General features: G+C 45.6%; 1 pseudogene; it reads left to right on the top strand.

Annotated features, from left to right (window-relative positions):
- The first annotated feature begins 4,901 nt into the window (after positions 1-4,901).
- LOC101565137 lies at positions 4,902-5,820 on the top strand (annotated as a pseudogene).
- Positions 5,821-7,296: the final 1,476 nt, after the last annotated feature.

Here is a 7,296-nt window from a genome sequence, read left to right as displayed (position 1 = left end):
TAAATATTTCTGACTACGTTTCTTTTTTAGAACTCAGAAGTCAGAAACTTATTTCTGAAAAGGGTCAAGTAGGAGATATGCTGAGCTATATAATCTGTTATCACTTCTTCTATTACAAGAAAAACAGCCATCAACTGCACAAATGGATGTACCTGTGCTCTGACAAAAGTTTATTTATAGAAGTAGGCAGTAGGCAAGATCAGCCTACCTGCTAAAGTTTGCTAATCCCTGAGCAAATGCATAAGTGAGCAGGAATCCACCTCCCATCTAGCTCATCTTTTTGTTTTTTGTTTTTGGCCGAACCGGGGCTTGAACTCGGGCCCTTGCCCTTGCCAAACAAACGCTTATTCTACTGAGCCATCTCCCCAGCCCCAATCTCAACATTTTTGTGTCTCCCACAGGTGATCGTACCAGAACTCATAAATGCCTTAGGACATCCACCAGCCCGTTAGCACACCAATGAACATATCAGCTTAGTCACCTGTCGAGGAAGTAACCAAGTTAGCTTTCCATCCTAGAAAGACCACTTAATGGAAGGTGTGAGACTCGGTGGGGAGGCAGTAAGCAGGCTCCCTGCAGCCCACCGTCAGGAGCTCCTTTGTCTGTGCCCGCACGGCCCCCAAACCAGAACCCTCACACGGGAAGGCCTTCGGGGTCCCTCACAAGGATACAAATGAACAAGGCCCTCCTCTTCCCATGGTTTGTGGATCTCTGTGCAGAACGCAGCCAGTCGCGAGAGCAGGCTGTGGAAGGAGCGGGACCGGAGCCAGCTCCGCGGTGCGTCGCTCCCTCTAGTGTTAGCCCGGGGCAGCGTCAGGCAAACAGGCAAAGGGGAAACTTCTGCTAAGTTTGTGGTGTCGTTTCCATGTTCGACTAACATTATTATGAAACGTTCAAACGTTAATGTGAAAACATCTAGGAGTAAGATTAATCACCAACAAATGAAAAACGTGAGAAGGAGAAAAGGAAAGAAAAAGAGCATACTTCTTTTGGAAAATTTGTTCTCAGCTTCACAAAACACTGTTCTATGGAGAACAACAAAATCTTCTAATTGGAAACCAGGCACGGTGCTGCACACCTGTAATCCCAGCCCTCGGGATGCTGAGGCAGGAGGGTCACAGAGAATTCAAGCCCTGACTGAACTACATGGTGAGATTCTGTCTCAAAATACAAACAGGGGTGAGGAGATATCTCGGTAGAGTAAGCACTTGCCGCTTGCCTAGCAAGCACAGCGTGCTGAGTCCAATCCCCAGTACCACAAAAAAAAAAAAAAAAAATCACTACTTAGGATTAATGTCCACTTCTCCAACATCCAACGCCATGTCATTATCTCGCAGTTCTGCAGTACATCTTACGTGGCCACAAAACCAAACAGGTCCCCCTAAACGAGAGAGCTCCAGTAACAACTATGCTCAAGGGCTGGCGAGATAGCTCAGCAGACTAAATGCCTGCTTAGGCAAGCACAGGGACTAGGGTTCGATCCCCAGCACCACATGACATGCAGGCCCCACCCGGCATACACTCCCACCCCTCCAACCCCCTCCCCCAGCGCTGAGCTGGCCACAGAGACTGGGCGTGGTGGCCCACGCCTGTAATCCCAGCCCTAGGGAGGCTGAAAACAGGAGGATTACTAGGAGTCTGAGCTATGTAGTGAGACCCTCTGCAAAATACTCTTTTTTTGTTAAAAGATATGCTTAAGAGGTCCCAGATTTATACATTTGTATCGAGAATGTTTCTGTTAAAAAAAAAGTGGCTGACTAAGTACTTTGGAGGTCTTGAGTGTTTGAGAAATCATGAGAACTATAGCCCTAATGTCTTCCTATGCCCCTAATATCATAAACATACTTGAAAATGCACAGAGAATGCCAGGAAATCCAGGCTCCCTAAAAATCTATTCACAAACCCCAAATTCTTAGTAAGAATACAAAGAGGACCCAGAATTCCCTCCAGTATGAAGAGATAGAACCAAATCGAATAGGGTGCACCCCTTCGCCAGACATGTGGTCCTTTACAGGCAGCGTTGTCACAAGCACCTGCATGGCACGTCGGATGGCTGTTTTCAAAAGAGCTCACACACACTGGCTCAGGACCCCCCCCCCCCCGCCACCTCAGCCGGGCAGCAGAGCAGAACCACTCCATGCCTGGGAAAAGCCACCAGTGCAATCTGAGAGAAAAGCAAACCAGAAACAAGGGCATTTTCGTCATTAAAACGAAACCTTTACAAAGGCTGCCTTTATGGTACCCAGCGAATCCTCTCCCCTGCTGTTGGCCACAGTGAAAGGAAACAATGGTAGAAATTGTCCAGGAAACAATACTTATTGAGCTAAGCATACTCAGTGTAACAATGGAGCCGTACTTAAACGCAGGTGTTTGGAGGAATACTCTTTTTGAAAGGCTGGCAATTAACGCCAGGTTTTTCACCAAGTGAATGTGTGTTTTCACCTGGTAGGATAGTCATCCCATCAACAGTGTCATCTTGTTCCCTCCACCTCTACAGATCACCACTGGGACTGCTCCAGGGGTAGTCCCTGTCACCCCTTAGGATATACTATCCCACAGGTATCATCATGCATGTTTAGAACCAGCTCTACAGGGAAGGCACCACCGTGACATGGTCCGCAGGCAGCACAGTAACTGGTACATCATCTCAATTTTGAAATCAAGTCAACAGCTTCAAAGGTTTTAACAGAGGGATGTGCCTGAGGAGAACTGCTGAAGTAGGATAGAGTCCAGCCATGCGTGAAGGAGACTGAGAGGAGAGATTCTAGGAAAGATCCTTAGAGAGCCACACAACCTGAAGAGTTAGCTCATCAGGAGCCAGGTCGACCCAAAAGCTGTGTGCATCCCAGAAACAGCTGGCTTCTGAACCCTGGCCACACTTATATTCCAGTCAAGAGCAGCAGACGGGCAGTGTGGTCTTGGATCAAGCAGGGAGTCCTCGTCAGTGATGTTCCCTGAAGCTGGAGATCTATGAGATACATTTTTTTTTGGTGGTACCAGGGATGGAACTCATGACCTTGCACTTGCCAGGCAAGCTTTCACTCCACTGAGCTATCTCTCCAGCCTCTCTGTGAGTACATTCTTGTGAGCATTTCACCTTGATCCTGCTGGCTTACTGTAATTCACCCGTATACCAATCTCCTGTCTATTAATCCCTTATTCTCCCACCCTCCCTCTTTCCTTCACAGATTTATCTCCCCTAATCCTTATTTCAGGGCCCTGGTATCACCTTTGACTCTTGGATTTTCTCTTGCTGTGAGGTGCTTACCTGGCCTAGCAGACACTACTAAATATCTATATCTCTAACCTTCTTCTTCACAAAACCTTCATTTTATTCTTGATTTTTATTGTCTTATACTTTGCCAGTTTCTTCAACCTGTGTGATACACCAGAAGCGTCTGGTGGGCTTATTAAAATACAGACAGCAGGGTACAACCCCCACTCCCAGAATTTGGCACAGTAAGTCTGTGGCGAGACCCAAGAATCTGCTTTTTAAACAAATTCTAAGGTGATACTCATGCTTCTGGCCTGAAAGTTTCACTTTAAGAACCATTCATCTAAATCTACCCAGTGGCTGTCACAGCCATGGATTTACCAGGCCTAGTTGAAACCAACCAGCAATCCCGCGGTGACTGCTAACTCAGAATGAATCTGTTACCAAGCTGGGGGAGGATTGTTCTCCTTTGCTTACTCTGGGCCTAGCTGCCACTCAAGGCCACTGCAGCCAGCAGCAAGCCATGAGAAGAGCGGATGGCAAGGACAGAGGAGTAGGGAGAAAAAGAACTTGGATCCCTGGTGAGCTCACGGGGCCACTAAATCAACTGACCCAGGAGCCTGACCCGCCCCTAAGCCTGCCTTTAAGTTAAATAATTTATCTCTCCTTATTGGCTTGAAAGTGGTTTTCTGTTACTGGCAGTCAAAACATCCTAACTGCTACACCTAGAAAACACCAAACCCAAACCACCCAGCTGTCCCTTGACTCTCCCTTGTGTGCCTAAACACGTGAATACTTTCTGAAAAATTACCAACAAGGCAAGCTCACTCGAGTTGCTATGGCGATTCTGACATGGTGCCCACAGGCTCCTGGCAAACCTGCTACAGGTCCCTGAAACCCCGCGCTCTCCGTTACCTGTGACGGCCGACGCCCACTTGCTCCTCTCCTCTCAAGCCCTCTCCCCTGGCCTGCCACCATGCTGCCCCATGCATCCTGGAAGGGTGGACATCATCAGAAAACCACCACTGCACCTCTGCCCCAGGGTCTCTCAACTTGCCTGTGTCTGCATCCACACGCTGCACCGCCTCCTGCAGGAGGTAAGGCAGCCACCTCTCTACTCTTGCTTTGAGTGTCAGTCCCCTTCTGCTCCTGACGGTTCTGCTCTTGCAATTAGCCCTGTCTCATGTGCCATATTGGTTTGTCCCTCTGACCAGGTCATTCTTATTGGCAGATAATGACAATAAGATCACATGTATCTTTATCTTTTTGCCCCGAAATGTGTATAATTTTTTTTACTTATGTTTAATTTTATTTTATTTTTTTTCTTTTATTTATTTATTTATTTTTTACATCAGTTATTTTTATTTTAAAGAAAGAAAAAAAAATAAAAACAGTGGTACAAAATCTCAAAACAAGATTTTAGGAGAGTAACAATGGTTAGTACATTGTGTGTTGTTATTGCCAAAGTAGTTTCTCATTTAATTTTATTTTAAAGAGTGAAAATAAATAGCAGAAACAAAGACAGAAGCAGAGTAACAAACAATAATAGATATGGTACAGAATTTCAAAACAAGAATAAAAATTTAATAGTGGTTGTTGCATTGTGTATTTTCATCCTCAAATCTGTTGCTCAGATTAATAGCTATAGGTATGCAAGATTGGTCAAATAATTAAACAATATTTACTTTAAATTAACATTAAATTTTTTCCTTGACCTTTTTATTTTTAAAAAATTTATTTTAAAGACAGCATGCTAATTGATAAGACTTTAGAAAGTCACATTTAGAAGAACTAGATGAGAGGTATTCACCCGTGACTTTTGTATTGCACTTTGCTGTCTTTGATGTAGTTGCTCAGACTGTGGATACTGGCACATAGGCTCTTTTCCTTCGGCGCGCCTTCGAGGACCTTTGGTGTCGCCATGGGATGTCATCCCGCCCGGTGTTACGGGTATTGTAAAAGCAAGCCGTACCCAAAGGCCTGCTTCTGCCGAGGTGTCCCTGATGCCAAGATCCGCATCTTTGACCTGGGGTGGAAGAAAGCGAAAGTGAATGAGTTCCCACTCTACGGCCACATGGTGTCGGATGAGTGTGAGCAGCTCTCCTCGGAAGCCTTGGAAGCCGCCCGGATTTGTGCCAACAAGTACATGGTAAAAAGCTGTGGCAAAGACGGCTTGCATATCTGGGTGTGGCTCCACCCTTTCCACGTCATCCGCATCAACAAGATGTCCTGTGCTGGGGCTGACAGGCTCCAGACTGGCATGCGGGGTGCCTTTGGGAAGCCCCAGGGCATGGTGGCAAGGGTCCACATTGGGCAGGTCATCATGTCCATCCACACCAAGCTGCAGAACAAGGAGCATGTGATCGAGGCCCTACGCAGGGCCAAGTTTAAGTTCCCTGGTCGCCAGAAGATCCACATCTCCAAAAAGTGGGGCTTCACCAAGCTCAATGCGGATGAATCTGAAGACACGGTGGCTGAGAAGCACCTCATCCCTGATGGCTGCTGGGGTGAAATACATCCCGAACCGCGGTCCCCTGGACAAGTGGCGAGCCCTGCACTCCTGAAGGCTTCCACTGTGCCACCCCGAACAAGTTCATGAATAAATGTTCTCTCTGCTAAAAAAAAAAAAAAAAAAACTGGCACATAGTCAAAGTGAGAATTTTAAACTTTACCTGCTACTTCCAAAAAAACTGATGGAAATTAGTACTACAAACATCACACATCTCTTTAAATTGTAATTTTTCTTGAGTCTTTTAAAAGTGTTCTGTACAGCTACTCTTCCTCTTGCCTTCCCCTTTCCCAGCTTGTTGACTGTCGAACCCACTCCATGATGCTTCTCAAATGTCCACTGCTCTGCCGAGACGGCAGCCAAATGCCCTCACCCTGTCATAGATGACTCACTCCACGTCAGCTCTCCAGCTCTGCCCAGCCAGGTCCGTCCGCAGCAGATACCACAGCTGAAAGCTCCTCTGTCCCCCAAACACTTCCCACTCTGCTCCTCCCGTACGGATCTCTCCACCTATCTGGCTCCATCTCCGCCCCCCCCCCCCCCCCCCAGCCTCTGACTACTGATGCTCCCAGGCCGTTTGTCTTCACTCCCTCCTTCTCTGCATCTACACGTCTCTTCTGGGTGCTCTGTTCCACTCCCAGGGACGCAGATTTATCACTGATTGCTATTCAGCTCAGTTTCCTCTCCAACAAGCCCCACACTCACAACCAGCTGTCCACCTGGCATATCCCCTTGGGTGTCTAATAGGCTTCTCAAACTTGGAGTCACACGTAAAGGAGTTAAAAGCCCCCAGGCCACACTAAGCATGCCAGCAATCCCTGCATATATGATGTAGCAGTGCTTATGTTGTACGTAAAAACAGTTGCTCCAATATTTACTTACATGATTGTTGAGAAGAACTGTCTGTTGACCTAACCGAGCTCCTTCACGTGCTCATGAGATCGGATTGTGTCATGGGGCAGGAAGCAAGACACTTTTCTTTTGCACTGAGCACAAGCCGGGTGTATTACCTCTCCCAGGCAGCAGGGGGTACCTGCTTCTCACCCTGTTGAAAGTCAGCAGACCTGTGTGCTCCAGCGGGATACGAGTTTCAGAATCATTTTTTCCATTTCTACAAAAATTTATATTTCTATAGAGATTGCATTGGATCTGTAGGTTAACTTGAGAAAATTGTCATCTCTATAAGTCTTGCAATTAAAAATGGTTTCTTTCCATCCACTTACATCTTCTAAAATTTCTTTCTGTTCTGTTTTACTTTTGAGAGTCCAAGTCATTTACCTCTCTTATTAAACTTATTTTGAAGTATATTGTTCTTTTTTTATGCTATATAAACAATTTTGTTTCTTAATTTTATTTTTTAATTGTTCACTGTTAGTATATAGCAATGTACTTTTGTGTATTGATGTTATATCCCGCAACTCTGTTTAACTTGCTTATTAGTTCTAATAGGTTTTAGGGTTTTCTATATACAAACATGTTATCAACCATAAGTAGAGATTGTTTTAATTCTTCCTTCTATTGTGAATGTCTTATTTCTTTTACTTGACTAAATATCTTAATTAAAAAGTCAGAA

Source organism: Octodon degus, unplaced genomic scaffold (assembly GCF_000260255.1).
Source record: "Octodon degus isolate 3935 unplaced genomic scaffold, OctDeg1.0 scaffold00003, whole genome shotgun sequence".
In the NCBI taxonomy this organism is placed as follows: Eukaryota; Metazoa; Chordata; class Mammalia; order Rodentia; family Octodontidae; genus Octodon; species Octodon degus.
The sequence above is the reverse complement of the archived record's forward strand: the minus strand, read 5'-3'. Positions and strand labels throughout refer to the sequence as shown.